The sequence below is a fragment of the Acomys russatus genome, chromosome 10 (assembly GCF_903995435.1).
Source record: "Acomys russatus chromosome 10, mAcoRus1.1, whole genome shotgun sequence".
Classification (NCBI taxonomy): domain Eukaryota; kingdom Metazoa; phylum Chordata; class Mammalia; order Rodentia; family Muridae; genus Acomys; species Acomys russatus.
In genome coordinates this window covers 41,376,509-41,397,824 of record NC_067146.1, presented here as the reverse complement: position 1 = coordinate 41,397,824, position 21,316 = coordinate 41,376,509, and the positions used below count along the sequence as shown (strand labels likewise).

Below are 21,316 nucleotides of genomic sequence, written 5' to 3'. Positions count from 1 at the left end.
TACTAGAAATAGTCTTTGGGTTTACGTTCGCACATGTGATATTAGCTCGTTGACATTCTATGGCTCTGAGGACTTAAAGCTAAACTATAAAGTGATAAGTATCACTTATTATAGTGATCAAGAGTGCTCATATGCCTACACTATTAAAATTCTCCCATGCCACTAGGTACTGATTCTGGTCTTCACAATAAATTTCAATTCATCACCCAAGATCTGGAAGTTTGTGTGCTTAAATCCCCTGTTCTGGAATAACTAGAATTCTCACAGTTCCTTTGTAGGTGGTCTCCAAGAACTGAAGTACCCAGCAACATTACTAACAGTAATGAGGAAAGACCTTTGGCCAGTGGCTTCTATTCCAAAGTTTCCATAGATTTCATAGCAGCCTTGAAAATAAGCACACATATTCCATTGAGAAGTTTTGCTTATTTTCTGTCCTTGATTCTCCCCAAAGGACTAAAGTAATGGACGTGAGTCAAGTCAGCATCCTTCTTATCCATCTGATGGGTGCAACCTCTTACCACAAGAATCATTATAAGAAGTACTGAAGACTAAGTATTTCCTATTCTTTATGTGTGTGTCAGTTAATATAGAAACACACAGCCACAACAACAATTTTTTAAAAGGTTACTAGTAAATTATCATTCATCTCATGGATCTCTCATCGATTTCTACTGGCATCTCCAAAGGAATGTGAAAAGACCATAAGGTCAATACCAAAAGGCATCTTCACTTCAAATACATATGAGCTTTCCATAAAGACCTAATTCTTAAATAGTTATCTAAGTATGCACCCCCCCAAAGCAACCTTTGAGATAAAATTCGTCTTTATCCTCCACATATAATAATTGTCTGTAACATATTCTCTTTGCCTGTCAATTTGAGAATATATACAACATATTCATTCGTTAACAACCGAAACAAACGACATTCAGATTTCACAGAGCCTTTGTATGATAACCACAGCATTTTTCTTCCTCTGACTGCTCGGGTCATAAAAAGCAGAGGAAAGTGAAGAAATAAGGCCACAGTTTAGATAAATAAAACAATTTTTTTCTCTGTCTTGTTCAATTACCGGTTTCGATGCTACAGTTCTCTTTGCCTGTGCAAGGCCTCACCACAAAGTGCCATTCTGGCCTTCTCAATTAGACATTACCCAGCACTCTCCATTTGTGAGGTGAGTAGGAGAGTGAAAAACAGACTTAAACTACAGAAAACACAGGTAATTTAGACTAGCCACAAAATAAATGTGCTTGGAAATAAGAATTGCATGCCCAAAGTGCATTACAAAGGTATCAAGCTAAAAATAATTGTCTAACATAATATTTTTAAAAATAAAGAATGAGTCCAGTCCTTCACTTTATAGGAATATATATAAAATAGAATAAAGGTTTTAGAATTACATATTTAATTTGTGGTAGTGTGTGTGTATGTGTGTGTGTGTTACTGAGTATTTCTGTGTGTGGTATATACACATGGAAGTGTACGCTTGTGCTGGCAGGTACAGGTGCATGTATGTCTTATCACTGTGTGTCTGTATGCATGTGTGCTAATGTCACATGTCTTCTTCAAGTATTGTCTGCCTTATTTTTTGAGACAGACTCTCTCACTGCATTGGGAACTCGGCATTTTGGTTAGGCTGTGTAGCCAATGAGCTTCATGGATCTTTTCCTTCTCAACGCTAAGGGTACAGATAAGTCCCACCACAGCTGGTTATTGTGTGTGTGTTAGATCCAAACTCGCATATTCATGCTTACATAGAAGGTATTTACTGATTAAACTATCTCCCTAGCTCTACATCTATTCTAAGGCTTGGAACTAGGTACAAGATTACAAGCTTTTATACAATGATACTGCCTTAATTAAAAATTGCCAAAAGAAATTCTTTTTATTTTGTTACCAACTGAAAAATCAGATGCATTTTGTATTTCTTTTCTGAAATAATACCTGGTTTTCTCACTTGAATATTGATGCAGTGGAGTAGGTATGGTAGTCAACACTAAGCTGGCACTACCACATCTGCCCAGTTGGGTTCAAAAGTCCTCTTCCTGCCATCCGCTTCTAACAAGTACATCCAACACTTGGTAAATGGACAAAGACTATCAGTTCTATAGTAGCTATATTTTTATAGGACTTTGGCCACATAAACCCTGGTGGATTGCTATGCCCCAACTAGGTGGTCCCTGTATTGGTTGGCATAAGTTTTATGAAGCTGACTTAGTTTGGCCATTCATTTTGCTAAATAGATTTAACAGATGTACGTGTATCAAATTTTCTGCTAAATAGCAAACTCTCCTGGCATGGGATAGAACCACTGCTCACCTCTCTAGACAAATCCGCAGTCCCTTTTTCCTCGCATGGAGATTGTCTGCAGTTTTCCAGACATGCCATGCCTTCTCTTTCATCTTCCTACCCTGTGAGCAGACTAATTCCTCCCCCTAGAGCATTCTTACCTCCCCTCATCTGCCTCATCTGCATTCTGTCATGTCCTTTACTTTATACCTTTCATCCAGGCATCCAACATATCTTGCAGGCTTCACCTTCCAAATTTATGGATTATCCAAATTCACTGATCTCCTCAGTGGCTCCTTGTATGGTCCAAACCACCAATCTCTTTAGCGATTTGGTCCAAACCAACAGAACCTTACAAACGTTTCACTCTTGCCCACCCATCCACAACCTACCCTCTAACCAACAGCAGAACAGAACAAGTGCCTCACCTGCTCCAAGCCCTTTGAGAAGTCCTCCCTCTTTGTTCATTGTCATCTGATAACATATCCCATGCAGGCCCTGTAAGTCCAACATGAGTTGTCCCTCTCTACCCTCACTGCTTATCTTTCATAGCCTCTTTCCAGCTTTCCTCCAGCCCCTCCTCACCCCAGCGTATGGAGGCTTGCTGTCTGCCTGCATGTTCACTGCATGAAATTAAACCCTACGCACCCTGAGGTCAATAAGTTCCTCTACTTTCTTTGTGTCTTCACTTAAATGTCACTTTCACACGAAGACTCACTCTTAAAATTGCAGCACATCCCTCCCCAGTCTACTTCCCGTCACCCATTTCCCTTTAACCTGTCTTACATTTTACCCTACAGGTGGGTGCTTTTTCATATATATATTGTCTTTTATTGCCTTTAAGTTTATTCCTTATTGTTTTAGCCTCACAAAATAAGTACCATGAAAACAAAAGCGATTGCCTATTTAATTCGAGGATGCATCTCAAATGTGATGTTACGCAGTAAATATCTACTCTGAACAGCATTTCATACTCAAAGTCATGTTTTCTTACCATCTGTTCAATGTAAGCTTTTTCTTTCATTTTTTTGAGGCTATAATATTACTACATCATTCTCCCCCTCCCTTTTCTCCCAAAAGCCAATCACTGGGTTCTTCTTTCCCCAGGAAGACTCTTTCTCCTGCTCTCACCATTCCTTGGTTGCTTGTATTCTTTATGTAGGGTTGAACCCTTCTAGGTCCGACTATCCAGTGGGTCTATTATTGTTGATACTATCACAGAAAACCATCACAGATCAAAATGTGAAGTTATGGAGTCCAATTCCAATGGATACAACTACAGTACAACTCCTGCATGTAAGGCTCAGAGAGAATTGTGCAAGAATGGTGGAAAGAAAGCCAGGCATGGTGGCACACGCCTTTAATCCCAGCACCCGGGAGGCAGAGACAAGCAGATCACTGTGAGTTCGAGGCCAGCCTGGTCTACAAAGTGAGTCCAGGACAGCCAAGACACAGAGAAACCCTATCTCAAAAAAACCCAAAATAAATAAATAAATAAAATGGTGAAAAGAATATAGGAGCCCAAGGAGTACAATGTTTGCTATAAGACTGTCTCCTACTAATGTCAGAAACTATAGCCATAAAGTCTCAATAAAATGACCACTTGAATTACAAGGTCTTTAAAGGCACAGAACATCTCATCTCTCCTATTAAATATCCAGCACAATTTCCACCATGTAACAGGTACTCTAGGAAAGCTTACTAAAGGAACAAGGAGTTAGAAAAATAACCATCACGTTGATAATATGATTCTTTTGTGATATTTTAATATGTGTTCTTTATTAAGAGTAGATTTCAAGGAGAAGTATTCTGTATGATTTCTGAGGTGGTTTGCTTTAATGTAATCATTCTCCCTTGTTGCTATTTCCCTTGATATTTCAAAAACTATACATCATTAGAGCTTGAAGTGATCTATCGATTTCATACAGATAGCCCTCAAATGGCTTGCCCAAGGTCATTTATTGGGTAAATGGTAAACGCACCACACTGAATCCTATGTTGCTTTGACACATTAGCAAAGACTGTGATTTGTTGAGGGCTTTGACTCAAAGCATCTATAATCTCTGTATATTGGCAAAATTCCTTCTAAAGGAACATAAGGGCTAGTCAATGGGTTTAAACTGTGTTTTCTAAGTTCCTTTTTTCCATCCTGCTGATGCTCCTTGGTTTGTTTTCACATCTGATGATTCTTCGACCACCCATACTTTTAGAGGCAGCAATTAAGTCAAAACCTTGAGATATTCTAAAAACATGAACTTTAACGGCACCTTTTAATTATTAAAAAAAATCTGTGTAAGAGAATCTTTACATATATAATTCTAAAATTGGTATTAAATAAGAATTATTTTTATGTTATGTGACACTCTATACTAATTAGAATAAAATTTTGTATGCCTTAGTTAAAAGAAAAACGTAAACTACTCCAGGAAGGTTATAATAGAGGAGACAGAGAGACCTCTTAAACCCTTAGAGAACTGCAGTGTCACCGTGTCCACAGTCTCCCCATGGGGCCATTCTGAGAAAGTAGACTGGAATAACATCACAGAGTTACAAAAAGCCTCCCTGAGAAATGAGTTTGTGTCTCACTTGACAAAGGCAAAAATTTAAGATATCAGATTATTATCTTCTTCTTAATAAACACACAGACACAAACTCAGCTGTCACAGTGACTTGGTAACTAGAATACATCCCGTTTAAAAGAAAATGAAAGATCTGTCACTTTCCTGATGCCTGGCCAGAGGTACACTGCCAGGCTGGAGTGGGTTTTACCTCAGGAGCCATTCAAAATAGTCACTGCCTGGTGTGAGTTCAGGAAGCCAACACAGTTAGAGCTGAGAGATGTAAGAGACACATATTCAAGATCACATAGTGACTATTGACTGTCAAAGACTTGATTTACTCAATCACTCCACATGTGCTTCGATAGTATGTTAAGATCTCAAGATGTAGGAAATAAGACATATTCCCTCCCTGTACACAGAGGGCAACCCCTTCTGTGTCTATTCTTGAGAACCCTAAAGTAAACCAAGTTAATTATGAGGAGCTATGGTGTTAGTGAGCTCCCCTAGCCTTTTTGTTCTGTTTGACTTGAGTCTTGGCTTTAGATGGGGAAACTACTGTGTATCTTACTCTCAGAAAATGCCTCCGAATTCCATGACCAAAGCTTAGTTCTATAGCTTCGCTTACCAGTGACGAGGAGGGTTCCCTTGTCATGTCGGACTGGTGGTTAGAACTGGATAGGATAAACAGGCAAGGTAGGCTCTAAAAATCTATAACTATTTATTTGGTTGTTTACTGGCTTTTTCTCCTACTATGTCTTGGTACTGTAAAAAGAAAGGCTGCTGAGATCACAGAATCAGAGCCTGCTTGATATGGCTCTTATGTTTACAACTCTCAACACCAGGAAGAGAGAAGCACAGTAGGAAAACAGGAGTGCAGCCCTGCTGCCCCTTCACCTCTGCATCCGACTCATCCAATAGGAACAAAGATCACAGTTGGGACTATAACTGCCTAGCCGCAGGCAGGAAGTTCATATTTTCTGGGACATTGCACTTCAAGGAATACATTTTAACTGGCCCCCACCCAGCAAGACTTTCCTCTTGAAAAGTACAGGGCCATCCAAGGCACAGTGAGGAAGCCAAAATGGTAATGGCCACATCTTTAGATGAATAGGCTTTGAAGTCCCTGAAAGAGCAAACTGCACTTGATCTTGCTTCCTTCACTGGCACATGCGTAGTTCCCACCAAAGCACAGACACTGCCTCGGCTCTTGAGATCAGAAGCATTTCCAAACGCAAAGGCAAATCTCCAGTAATGTCTTTCTTCTCCTTTCTTCTTGGCCAGCTTCCTGCGGTCGCAAGAATAAGATTTAACTTCTCAAAGGGCACCATGAATGTGGTCACTTATTTGTTTATGCACTGCAGATCTGTGCTCTCCCGTCCCGGGAGCTTCAGAAATGATTCCCATTTTAAGGCTGTGAGGTTGTGAACAGAAACCTCTAGGAAATGTAGCACCTGACTGGCACCTATGTTTCCCACTATGGTATCTTTTTCATTAATATTCTCATTGTAGTTGCTATTATTATCGCTGATTCAGAATTCTTAATTACCCTGGTTTACGCACATAACTATCGTACCAGTGAAACAGGAAGTTGTGGTCCTTCCCAATGGTTTCATCGCCACCCCTCAGGCACCTCCCTCCCCCTCCCCCACCTCTCACACACACAGCATCGCTTAGTCACACAAACAATACAAAAGAACGTTAAAGGCTGGAAAATATCTTGATCATACGTTAATACACCTAATGCATTGCTTAAAAAACCAGTCCATCTTCTTTTCCAAGCAGTTTGGACATCTTTTTATATTATGCCACAACAATCTGTCTTCTAAAAGACTCTGGTTTGGAAATGTTGTCACAGTAAAACTGAAAAAAAAAAAAATATTTTGTGACCACTTTCATGTACCCCTCTCTAAGCTATGCTTCTTCAATAAGTTACAGGAAAGCCAGGCATGGAGAAAGAGTTCAAAAACAACCTGTCAAGGCAGCCGTCAGTCAGTTAAATAGAAAGATTTTCCATACAGAATTCGAAGGGGTTAGATTGTCATGTGATGGATCCAGGCCAATAAGGGAAGTCCTTCCCGGAATTAAATTAGCAAAGCTTCTTAAGAACCAAGTGTGATGTTCATAATGCCTGAGCAGTGGGCACAGCTTCTGGAGGTAAGGGATACTTGCATGATACCGTGCCTGAGCTCAGCACATGTCTGGGTGACCGTACACCCTTCTGTTTATTTTAGAATATAACAAGGATCCACAGTATCCTTAGTCACTTTGTAGGATATCCGCAGGAAAGCTTAGATTCTAAAAGTTGTTCCCTCCAATTCCTGACCCTGTGACTGAAGCAACCTGGGCACTTCATCTATGTCTCATTTATCCAAACCAATGGGAGTCAACATAAATTGGAATCTGGCAGAGTCTTAGGAAGTTAGTGATAACAATTTAGAATTCTCAAATATTTAATTCTATCAAAAAGCATAAACAAGTTTACTTGCACAATTAATACATCTTAAATTTGCAGACTAGCATCTCAACTGACCCATGACTCATAGCAATGAACATTTGAAAGTAAACATATGTGGACAAAAGGCTATACTGCATGATACACTATAGCTTCTGCAACAAGATTTTTTGTTTGCCTGTTTGTTTTATTTTCCTGAGAGGAAGACAGGGATTTTGGTGCATGATGTGTAAATCATAGACTTCAATAAAAAGTTCAAAAAAGATATTATCACAATACACATGAGCCAACTAAGCCAGATTTTGATTATGTATTCCAAGATTTGGTCCTTAATATTAACCTGCCCATTCTTTGTGCTCTGTTCTTTCAGCAGTAAATAACACAATTTGTCAAGTATAGTGCACAAATGGAAACTTACATCAGTTCAGTGCACTTTAATTAGTCAGCCAATTCAGAAAAGATAATTGGTTTGCGTTCAATTGTAAACTTTATCCCATACTGAACCCAAGTATAGAAGAAAAGTTCCAGAATCGTTTATCTGGGTTATTTATATTTTTTCTTGAGGCAGGATTATATGCTCTATGCCAATAGTAAGCCAGCTGTTTTCTAGAGATCACGTGATTTACCACAACAAGCACAAACTGGTTCATGGTGAAACAAAAACACAATTGGAACCTCAGTGGTGTAAAGTTAGCCCTTTTATAATATTTTTTAAAAGATGTACAGGATTTGTGGATAATTGGTGACATATACATCATCAACACAGCATAATATCATTGTGAAATTTTTTAGGAAATTTTTAGAATTTAATTTAAATAAAATCAGTGCTGTGTAAAATGAAAATCAAGGCTACATCTGGAAATATGCGTATATACATATATGCATGTAGCAGCAATCAATGAAAACAACACGAATTTGAAAGACAGTAAGCAGGGGCATATGGGAAGGTTTGAAGGGAGGGAAAGAAATGGAGAAATTATGTAATTATAGTATAATCTCTAAAAGAAAAGAAAATTCTTGGGCTGAGGAGATAGCTCAGTGGATGGCATCCTTGTTATAGACACTTGGGGACCTGAGTTCACCTCCCCAGAAACTCCACAAAAGTCAGACACAGCAGTATGCACCCTACACTGAAGAGGCAGATGCAGAACTCCTGGAGGCTGATGGTCATCCATTCTAGCTGAAATAGTGATCCTAAGGCTCAGCGAGAGATGCTGTCCCCCCAAAAATGAAACAGAAAATGATAGAGTTAAGATGGCCAATGTCAACGTCTGGCCTCCACACAAGGAGGCACAGATGGATGCGCTTGCACACATGTGCACACACAATATACGTGAGAAATTTGTTTAAGCCTCACATAGCTTAGCAACTAGTATGGTCATTAAGAGAATCATAATTCTTATATAGTGCAGCAGTTCATCCTGAGCATCTTAAAAGAGGGTAAGTTGTATAGCATATAAATTCAAAAGAGAAATCACAATGAATTGGCTGTCCAAAAAGACTTCTTAAATGACCAGAGGCTGAATATGACAAAGGTTTTGTTAAAAGTGAAGAGAAAGAAGACTTTCCAGGTGGATCAACACAGATATATCTATAACTTTTAAAAACTAATGTGTTGGTGTGCCTTTATATACTAAATCTCAAGCATATATTTCCGAAACCTTGAATTAAAACCATGCACATGTCCCACAATGATACAGCAGTCAATTTATCTTCACCATAAACCTCTAACCTGAAAGAGGGAAAAAAGTCTGGCTCTTATTGCTTACTTATGGCCTAACAATAGCTATAATGTGTATTTTGTTTGTTATTTTTTCACAATAATTCTGCTGGAGAAGCAGACATTATTTTTTGCTTTATAAGTCTGAGGCTCAAAGTAGTTAAATTTCTTTCTCAAACTAGCTGCCAAACCTAACCAAGTTCATCTCTTGTGCTACTACTCCTGAGGAGAAAAAAATTAAAAAGGTTCATACCTGGAAAGAAAATTTGGGTAATGCACACTGACATTGGCTCAGCTTACTGAGAGCACTTAATATAATAACAAATAACAAATGATTGCCCCAATAGTCAGTATCCAAAGGCATATTTGTTAACTCTTTCTCTGTCATAACAGTGACTTCAGCATGGAATGAGTCATCGCACAGACTCCCACTTTGCTATTTCCTCCAAGAGCATCCAATTGCACTGAATCAATATCTGCAACACTACCATTATTTCCGAAAATCAATGGTAAATTGCAAGAACAAATAAATAATCACCATGTGTTCAATGCTATTTAAGACTACATTTTTCTTCCTTATCACCTCATTCTCTCATTCTATCACAAGATGCTTCCATGCAGAATTAAAAGTAAATAGACAGAAAAAAGAAAAATACTGGATATGAAATTCTACAGTTTCCAATCAAGACTAAAAGTTTTGTGGGTTTGTTTAACATGTGTGCGGTAGAAGGTGGTGATTTGGTTTTTAGAACATGCAACAATTCGAGTTTGTTTTAAAATACACTATTATACAAGATCTCGTGACTTGAAACTTTAAAGAACCACCTACTATGAAAGTTTTGGGGTCTTTTTGAGACAGAACCTCACCATATAGCCTTGACTGCACTGGAACTTACTCTATAGACAGGCTAGTCATAGATCAATAGATATCCACCTGCCTCTTACTCCTAAGTACCAGAATTAAAGGTATGCACCACCGTGTCCATTGGAAGTTTTGCTTATAGTCTACCAGTCATCACCAGTCCCATTGCAGCATGGCTGTGCCAGCTCTGTGAGGGACTTATAAAGATATCCCTGGGCCCAAAAAGAATAGAAGTGATAAAACCTTAAATCTTTATAATATCCATTTTAATGATAGTAGAAAATAATTTATAATGTACATATTTATAACTTCCCTGATGTTCACTAAGAATTTTATTACACCTTTAACAGTATGTTAGATATAAAAATATAGGTAAAATAGTTGTGAAAAGAGTGCCTAGTGCCATATATTCTCTTCCTGACTTTGCCTACTCTTAGGCCTCCCTAAAAACTTAACATGTATATAGACAACGTGTCTTCAGTTTAGTCTCCTCTTTTTTAGTGGAGAAGTTTATTAAATTCTTTTTTCTGCCTTTTGTCTCATAAAGATCTTTTTGTTTGTTTGTTGGACTTATTTCTTTCTTGTGAGTGTGTTTCCTTTTTGTTTGCTTGTTTGTCAGTGCTGCGGGCAGGAAGAGCCCAGGGTCTCCTATGTGTTGGACAATTGCATCTTACAAGTCTTTATTCTCAATTAGTCACTCAACAACATGGGGAAGTGGTGGTGTTATACTTAATGCTCTTGGTTTGGGGAAATTTATGTAATAATTTTATTTTAAATGTGACAATAGTAAAAGTGTTGTTATGGGCTTTTAAAAGTAAAGTAAATTCACTTATTTGTTGATAATGATGAGAAAACAGGAGTTACTTATCCCAGTGTATTTTTATTTACTGTCTACTGGACCAAAGAGATGTAATTAGTTAATATGATCCTGAGTCTGAAAGTCCATCCCCTTATCTTGTATCCCAACCCACACTGTACCAAAGAGTTTATTTTAGTGTTCTTCATGTTTGATGGTCTCTTATAAGAATTCACTAAACTAAAAGAATGGCATTGCTAAAAGTTGAAAGCTCTCAAATGCTAGATTAGTTATAATAATAAATGTTCACACAGCACTTTAGCTCACACCTACTTTGGCTTTTTGAGGTGGTTTTTCACTATCTTCCCAAGCTGGCTTGGAACCAATGCTACTCCTCTTTCAACCTCCCAATGCTGAGATTATAGGCATATGCCAGCACAGTTGTTCTGATCACCATATTATTTTACAAAACACACATCAGTGCGCTGAATTTTGTCCTGATATAACTCTGTGTTTTAGGTCAGGTAAGTAGCACTAATCATTCCTTTCTTGAAGACGCAGAGAAGGGAGACAATAGATTCACTCACTCAAGATCAAAGAGAAAAAACTGAGGGAATAGAAATCCTTTCCTTTCATCACTATGTAGAAATATCCAAAGTAACAGGTGGTACGATGATTCCTTACTAAAATGTAGAAAATTGTGACTGGCATCCAGAAGTAGCCTGGTTGTTTGCAAGTAGAGAATCTTGAAAAAAAACATTGAAAACAATAAATAGAAGAGATATAGAATCATCAAGCTTCTTACTATTATTGATCTACCCTGCCTGAGTCTGTGGACTGTAACAATTTCAACACCAAATTCAACTGTTAAGATTTTATATAGTGTATACACTAAATATCAAATACAGATTTTGATGGTAATAAAATTATTACCGAACACAAGGTGACCAGAAGCTGTCTCACTGACAACTTGATATCTGAGTAGAAATCTGAAGGATGAAGGAGAAAACCATATGGAAATGTGGAGAAAACATTCCTGATGAGCTAGACAAACCCTGAGATACAAGCCGACTCACCAGTAATTGAAAGGACAATTGTGGCTAGAAGTACTCAGAAAATAAAAGATGAAGGAAGTGAGATCAGAGACATGATGTAATCTAGAAATTGTAGAACTTTGAAGAAAATGCTCTTTTCTGCCTCAAGCTCTGAGACATATCAAAGACTCAGAATATGGCACATAAAAAGTATATCAATAGATCAAGAAAAGCTACTTGAGGAGTTGAATACACAACTGAGTGGTAGAACACACACACACACACACACAAAACCTACTAAAGATACCTAATGAGACCAAATAAATATTGACACCCTAATATACATTTCCATAAATACTGAGGATTCTCAGTCATTTCAATTACCAGAGAATAACCCATTTTTTAAAAAATGCATATATTAAACATTTTTTATTTTTTACATATACATTTATATTATTGCACATATATAAAATAGACTACTTATAGCAAAAAGAACCATGACACAATCAGGAATTATATAAATGATACAGTCTTAGTGTTTTGGCTATTTGTATTTGACAGCCTTGAAGAAAACATCTTTCCTATCTTGGTGTCTAAAATCCTGAATGTAAATCAATCTCCATCACATATTGTTATTATCAACTTAAAACATCTATGTAGACCTAAAAAACATCTTAACTGCCAAGCAACTAAGCTTCATTGTAAAACTAAGCTACCTGGATTTCAACTCCATCAGAGACTTGAGAAGAAATAAACTTGATTACCTGAGTATGCCGGGAGTGCAGGTTAGTAGCTTTCCAAATGAGAAAACAACAGAGACAGTTTGCTACCTGAATAGTCACCCAAAACTCTTTATAATGTTGGAGCATATTTGTGAGGCATAAACTGAAGAACCCATTTTTTAAAACCCCAAAGTATTTGACTAGAACTAGAGTTGGCTTGTTTAGCATACAAAAATAATTAAGCACAGGTGAGATTCTCATATCAAACTGCCATTTTTGTACTCAAGACTCAATACTAGATTCATGTACTTATCAAAATTTTAATGTAAATATATGTAAATCTGCACACCATTTAGACTTCCTACCATACAACTATTGATCACATCTAAGAATAACAAATAACTGAGTGATCTTTGCTTAGGCATCAATGTTTAGAAAATAGGACGTTCTTCTCTGCCAATGTCACTCCTCCCTGCAGCAGAACACCTGTATTCTCATTGTGTGACTTCAAGCAATGTTCAGATTGTCCTGACCTCTTGCAACTCTTGTGCATAACAGCAATAGCAGGTTAGCCTACTTACATAACCACAATGATCTATTATTGAAGACAGTAACATTGAAAGCATAGGAGCTACATTGATCAACATATTGACATTTCTTCAACAATTATTGAAATCTTTCTTATGTCAGCTACTGAGAGAGAGAATAATAATTGTTGATAGACTGACTCTCAAACAAAAGCTTCTCTCCTGCGGGTATAAATGTTGAGCCATGACATGAGGTAGCTCCAGTTAAGGCCCTAAAAAGAGTATTGGGACAACTAAACCCCCTATTTGACGCTATAAACTTGAAAATGTCATTTGCAGTTTAGCAGCTTCTGAAATGAGAAGATGACAGAGGCAGCCATATTTGTGAGCCAGGAATGATTGAGGACTTGCTTAGCCTGTTTTGGCAGAGTTTGGACTCTGCCTGCATCCAAGCTTGCCCATTTTTAGGCAGAATTCTGTCTGTGGTAGAAATGAGGACATTTTCCCCAGCAGCTTGTTTGCCACATTCAAAGCCACCTCCATAAGGAGGTTGCTTGATGCTCATTATCTTTTTTGAGGTAGGTTGAGTATTGACCTTTCTCATTGTAAATGTATCTTTGAAATAATAAAATCATCTTTAAATGCCATATTCTGTGTGTCTCTGAGGGTTTTAAAGACCTTATCTAACTATTTTACCTTACCTTTCTATAGAGTTATATCTATCTGTAACACCTAGGATGTATAGTCTTGTGATAAAAATAGACTAGTAATTGATATGGCCATGATTTGATCAACTAACAATTAACTTGTAAAAACTTACTTATCCTAAACAGCCTGCAATAGCACTTTCAACGTATTGGAAGTAAACCCTGTATTATAATTGAGTTGGATGGATACAATACTGCACATTAGAGTAGAAATACATATATATACATATATATATATGTATATATAATGTGTGTGAAGAATAATCTTAAATTTGAGTTCTATACCAATGTATCTAAAATTAAACTTATTTTGCATCTATATACAAAATTCTATACCAGTGAAGTAAAAATAACCATGTGAGTAACAATTAAGGTATTAAGTTGAGGAGCAGATTCAATAATCTACTTTTGTTCTATCAACCCTATATATTTCTATATCCCCTTTCTTTCTTTTCAACCCCTATCTCCAAACCAAAGAATGAAAGATAAAGGAGAAGAAAGACTTCCCTGAGTCCAACCTTGTTTTCTCTCTAAATAGGACCAATAATAACTTATAACCAACTCCTAATGAAAATAAATATCTAAAAATAAAAAACTAAAAAAAAAAAAATAAAAAAAAAGAAAATAAATATCTATCACCCAAGAAAGCAACCCAAAACCTACCTAACCCACTTTAAGGGAAATGGGGCATCATTTTCTTAGGTTTCTTCTGGCTTATTTGGGATGAATAATACCTTTGTAGGGGCCCAAATTGGGGGAAATGGTTAAACAAGCCAGGAATAACATTTGTGGCTCAGTTCCTACATGTTGAGGAATTCCAGGCTTAATTAGAATCCTCTGTAAGACAGTCTGAAATACTGGACCAATTGGGATTGGAAGCTTACTTCCAAGCTGTCCTGGAAGCTATCCTGTTCTGATAAGGAACAGCAACTGAAGCACTTGGTCTTGGAACATGAAGGATGCAGGATGTCAGTGCCCAGCATGCTGAGAGGAATGAATCCTGTCAAGTCTGATTCAGCATCAGTGTCCAGTTCCTTTTTTCTAAAATATATAATTTCTCACAAGCAGTCCTAAAATTATAAATGTATAGGGTGTGCATTGTGCACAGAACAATTAAGGCTGGTACTCTGCTCTTTGTATGTGCAGAAAAAAGACATCTGTAAATCTTCATTCATGCCATATGAAGAACGGCATCTAATAATAACTCACATGGGTTGTGTAGCCAACAAGAAGCCTTGTCTATGCATAGACATTCACGTCTCAGCCAGTCTCAGAACTTTTCCCTTGTAGTAGGATTAGCAATATAAGTTACAGCTTGTTCTGCAGTTTGAATTCTTCACATCCTGATTGTATCTCTCTCCCTTAACTTTATTCCTTCCCAAGTATCTGATGGGATTGAAGACCAGATAGTTTAGTTTTGCAATTAAGCCTAGTTGTTTAGGAGTTAAAATGTTTTTAGGTCTACATAGATGTTTTAAATTGATAAAGACAAGATAATGATAAATAATTGATTTATAGTCAGAATTTTAGACTCACAAAGATAAGAAAGATGTTTTCCTCAAGGCTGCCAAAATACAAATAGCCAAAACATTATGAATGTAACATATATATATATATATATATATATATATATATATATATATATATATATATTTCCTGATTGTGATTGTTTTGTGGTTCTTCTAGCTGTAGGTAGTTTATTATATATGTGTGTAATAATATAACTGTGTATGTTAAAAAATTAATTCAAAAAGAGACCATGAATTTGAAAAAGAATAGGAGTGGGGTACAGGAGAGTGTTGGAGAAGAAAAGTGGAATAGAAAAATCATATAGTTATAAATCTGAAAAAATTAGAAAATTATTAAAATAAAATGAGAAATTGGACATTCTCTTTTTGTTGAGCAACTGTGCTTTCTCCTATAATCACCTTGAGATTTGAAATGTCAGAGTCAAAAGGTACTGAACATTCTTGTTAGAAATTTATGAGACATCCCTTCCAACATGGGCATACTGGGTCCTGTAGGGACATTTCAATAAATTAAATTAAAACAAAAAGAAAAAAGAAAGAAAAAAGAAAATTTTGTTTGACATCTGGCCTCTCTTTTAAATTTTGTAGTAATTTTAACCAATTATGCTTTTTAAGCATAGTTAGAGTATATGCAAATTCTAACTGATGATTTAGGAAGGCACCACAGGAGTCAAGTCCCCTGCAGAGGAACTGAAGGGTAACCCATTTAAAACTCACATGCATGTTTATGCAAATGTAACATACAGGACACTTTAGAGAGTTCCAAAGCTAGCGTGATTTTACAGCCTTTTGCATTATGATGAGATCTTACCCTCTTTGGTTTGTATTGACCTTAGATATTTTTATTTATAAAGAAAGACATGATCTGCCCTAAGATAATTTATTCAGCAGTATTCCTTGTCAAAAGTCGAGAAATAACAAATTCCTGCTCAATATTGTTAAAGAAAATTTGGAAACATAGGAATTTAATTCAGTGGCATAAAACTTTTCCAGCTTGATTGTGGCATTGAATTCCACTTTCATCACAACAGAAGGGGGAGGCAGAAATAAAGGGGGACAGAAAGAGAGAGACAGGCACACAAATTGGTGGAAAAGAGAGTAAGAACTGAGGCAATAGCTCAGCATACCCACAAACATGCCAACACACATACACACATGCACATACAGTGTGCACACTTACACATGAAAGGGACAGGAAGAGGAGAAAAGAAGAAAGGAGGGAAGGAAGGAAGGAAGGAAGGAAGGAAGGAAGGAAGGAGGTACTGAATATCACTGACAATAAAACTTAGCAAGCATATGTAATTTTCCCTCAGGAGCAACATGAATAAAATCTGAAATGAAAAGTTGGTATAAGTAGAAATTCATTAATAGTTACTTTCATTATGAGGAAAAACAGAGCCAACATATTGTATATTATCATGAGTTTCCTACTTTGATTCCACTCCATCAAAAATAACAAGATAATCTTCCTTAGCTTTTCAAACTTGGAATCCATTTCTTATAATGTATTGACAAAAAAACATCCTCTCTATGGGTTTGAAACTCTCTCCTTCTTGAAGCTAATCTTTACCTATCAAGTTTGACACACTCTAACTCTAGATAATTCTATAGAAGCAAGCATGACATATAAATGTAATACATTGGGTAGAGACTCTGAATATACGAGAGTTTAACTACAGCCTTAAACTCATCATTTCACTTCCTGAGTTCCCACTTATGGCATACCTTAAATTAAAAAACAGTTTTTGAAAGGAGCCTTATTTTTTCTGGAAGGCTTTATGGAAAATACTCAATGTGAAAGATTACACACACACAAACACACACACACGTACCCACACACACGTCACAGCATATAAAAATATACTCATTGGGAGATAAATTCCCGTTTTTTATTTTGCATTGTTTTGTTTACAAAATCACCATGAAATAGTTTCTTCTTCATTTTATTTTTTGGTGCCACTAAACCCAATAGGTCATTTTATCAACTTCATTAAATTTCCTCAGACAATACTCCTACATGCCTTGTGGGATCATCTTTAATTGACAGGGGCTCGAATGTCACTTTTCCTATTTGTTTGGAGTTTATAATAAAACTGTTTAGAACACATGTTTTGCTATGAATTTCACTACAGAGCGACAGCAGCTAAAAAGTCAGGAAGGGAAGTCAGAAGCTGACAGCAACTCATTTGCACCATAAATTGTTGTTTACAGCCAACAAGGTCCCATCCACTAGCTTCATACGCCATTATCAGAGCAGAAGTTCATGATAAGCGACAACAGTAAAGGTTTGCAGAAGGGCTGGAAGACACATTCAGCTTTATGCCTTTTCAATTCTGTTTCATATTGCTAATATAAAGCATCAACTTTTGAACTTTAAGCCATTTTTAGCCTGGTCCTAAAAAGAAACAATAAAAGCAACTATATTGCTCCATGAACCATTTGTGTTGCTCCCTTCTGTATGTATGATTCTTTTGCTTTCTGGCAAGCTCTCCACTCACAAGTGTCAGTCAAGCACCATTCAAGGCAGATAAACAGAGACTCCGGCATTTGAGTGGCACTCTTACCTACACAATACACTCATAAACAAATATGCTTCAAACCTTAAGCCAGGCCCTTGATGCCACCTCACATCCATCTAACTCCTGTGCTTGAAGTCTCCAAAGAACAGCCTATTTGTAAATTGATAACCTTGTCACAGTTTTCCAGCTTGTTTTTTTTTTTTTCAATAAACTGACAACATGTCTATTCCATGGGATGGTTGTGGGGAAGGTTTTTTACCTTAGATATGAAAGAGAGAATAGCGAGAGGCAGCTAGAAGAATCCATAGCAGAGAAAGTCATAAACTGAACATAGCATGAGACTGGACCTGGCTGTGAAAGAAGCAATATAGAGCAAAGAGATAGATAGATAGATAGATAGATAGATAGATAGATAGATAGATAGATAGATAGATAATATAGATAGGTAGATAGATAGATAGATGATAGATAGATAGATAGATAGATAGATAGATAGATAGATAGATAATGAATGGATGGGTGGAAAGAGATGAAGACAAAAAGAATGAGAATGCAGGCAAGAAACAAGAGCCTAGAAACCTACAAGTGGAACATTATGATAGGCAGATTTGGGCCCAGGGGTCCCGCTCAAACTATGTCACCAACCAAGGACAACACTGGCTGTAAACTTTAAACCCCTACCCAGATCTAGCCAATGGGCAGGACATTCTCCACAGTTGAGTGGAGAGTGGGGTATGACTTTCTCATGTGCTCTGGTGCCTCACATTTGACCATGTCCCCTGGAGGGGGAGACCTGGTGGCACTCAGAGGAAGGACAGCAGGTTACCAAGAAGAGACTTGATACCCTATGAGCATATACAGGGGGAGGTAATCCCCCTCAGGCACAGTCATAGGGGAGGGGAATAATGGGAAAATGGGAGGGAGGGAGGGAGGGAGGAATAGGAGGATACAAGGGATGGGATAACCATTGAGATGTAACAAGAATAAATTAATAAAAAATTTTTAAAAAGATAGATAGATAATAGATAGATAATAATAGATAGATTGATAGATAGATAGATAGATAGATAGATAGATAGATAGATAGATAGATAGATAGATAATGGATGGATGGGTGGAGAGAGATAAAGACAAAGAGAGTAAGAATGGAGGCGACAAACAAGAGCTTAGCCAAGCCAGCCAGGGAATAAGGAGAATGAGTACTTAGGGGAAGGGAAGACCATGAGCTGGAAGGGTTTAGGGTAGGGGAGCAGGTTAAAAGGCCTAGGATGCTAGCATGGATTTTTGAAATGTGTAACAGGTACTGTAGTACTGAGGGAGCCTGGAGGCCAGTATGCACTTTGATATGCTAATGGACACCACAGACAGCCATATGTCCCATCTTCCAAAGGTAAAGGAAATGGCCACTTTTGGCAGAAGGTAATTGGCTTCAAAAGTTCCCAAGGAATGCTCGCTTTTGTCTAACTGCCAGAAGTTTTGGAATTGGAGCTTCCTTTGAATGTGACTGTTTTGTTTGAATTCAGGGAGCTCAGTAATTGTGTTCAGAGTCCTTGTAGCTTTTTTAGCTTGAAATACTCTTGAGAGAATAATTTACCCCTGTTTTTTTAAAGTTAAAATTAATAACAGTGTTGTTAGGATGAGTAACAGGGTATATACGATTTGACAGAAAAAAAAAAAACGAGTTATGAGATAATTTTTTAAAATGCTACATAACTGGTTTTGCAGTGCAAATGGGAGATGACATGTGGACAGTCAGTAGCACAGGTTGTCTCACCCATCACAGCTCAGTTTGAGGCGACTGTGCAAGCATAGTTGTATATTAGGTAACGAGGAAGCAAAGCTGAGAAGTGACAAGCTTTGGCCTAAGTGGCTGGTGTTATATTTATCCATGATACCTGTCACCCATGCGTTAAGAAAGGGGTTACCCACATGTTCAAGAATAGAAAATCTACTTTTAGTTAAAATGTTATGCGAAAGCTTTTGTTTCAAGCCACGGATGGATCAATGGCAGGAGAGCCCATTAGAATGTAGCTACAATGAAAGTGAGCATCAGAGCCGTGGAGAATACAGCCAGTGAGGAGTTCCTCAGAACATTTGCAAGGTACATGAAGGGCAAGTCTTCCTTAGCAAATATTTCAGGTGGAGAAATGTTTTATCAAAAGAGAATAGTATACTTATTTTAATACTTCATATACTTCATATACATCAAGGAAACGAGAGGGTGGTCAGCACAAACTGTTCTCCATCATGTCAGACAAAGGTGGAAAAGAATTTGTGTTTCAGAGTCTGGTTGATTCCCTGAAGGGGAGTCAGTCACTTTGCATAACAAACAGCTAGACTTCTGAAACACCCACAAGTTCCTTATCTTGAATAAACTGGTCCATTGGGGGGCATTATATTTAAATTTTCATTTTCCATTATTGCTGAGATATGCTATCTAATCACAGTGTCCTTCACCGTTATCAGGACTTCTAGAGTTATTTCAGAGTTCAAAATCATTTTTTTCTTTTTCTCTCTAATTTAAAAGAACAACATAAAAATAAACTGTATTGTGCTTCAAGTAATAAAACCTATACTTGGCTGTTAAATGTGCAAAATTCTCTCTATAAAGCTAATTAACTAGATAAAAGGTCTGTATCGGGCTTTAAACGGTTTTTGTCTCAAAGGGCCTAACTCAGTAATTAATTACGTTTCTCAGCATCTCTAAAAACACATTTACAGATTCATGGGCCTTTAGAAATGAAACATCTTGGGCATCGTGCAAAATATCTTAATCTTTCAATCTGCTTAGGAGTGAGTCAATTTCTTAAATGGAGGCAGAATTAAATGTCTTTAAAATGAGGCGTACACATTCTTATCATCTAATCACTTATTTACCTCAGAATGCAGATAGCATTGATTGAATTTCAACTCACCCTCATTTTTAAAGCATTGTTAGGCCTGAAGTGGCCATTCCTTGGGATCAGCTTCACATAATGGCTGACGGAATTCAAAGATACTTGTGACGCCTAAGTTATACTGCTGCTCAGGTGTGTGGCTCTCATTGGCATGCTAGATAAGAACCAGGCTGTGTCTGAACCTGTCGTAACTGCCAGGAGTCTGCGCGGCATCACTTACCACATAATTATGTTAATGCCATTCTACCATTAAAAACACCAGGGCAATTCCAACCCTCTTTTCCACTTAACCGTAACTGCACTTGACTTTCTGAAGGGAGATCTTGAAAGGAAACTATTAAGATATCCCTCCACATCGCACCATTCTTCCTAACCCCCTGCCTTAGGATTTTTTTCCCTCTTCCAATTTGTCAGCATAAATAACTTTCTAAAACTCATCTGTGAAGTTGCCTGTAAACCTGCTGAGCATGCTCCGAACCGCACTAACTGTTTAGGAAGTCTACGCCTTAAAGTCTGTGATCTAAATTCCACGGCTATGTTGCTATCACAGCCTGAATTTATTCACCTCTTGTAATCAGTCTCCAGCCGTGGATTTGCAAATCCTTCAAGCTATTCCTGAACAGTGGGAGAAATACAGACTTGAAAGAAAAACAACCTGAACAAGATGAGGCTGAGGATCTCAGAAGAAACAAGTTCTCTTG

The 21,316-nt window shown here is 37.3% G+C and overlaps 1 protein-coding gene across 1 annotated transcript in view; it reads left to right on the top strand.

The window, feature by feature from the left end:
• The window catches only part of Grm3 (glutamate metabotropic receptor 3), a 213,018-nt gene that overhangs the window by 138,712 nt on the left and 52,990 nt on the right, over nt 1-21,316 (top strand). The window lies entirely within an intron of this gene.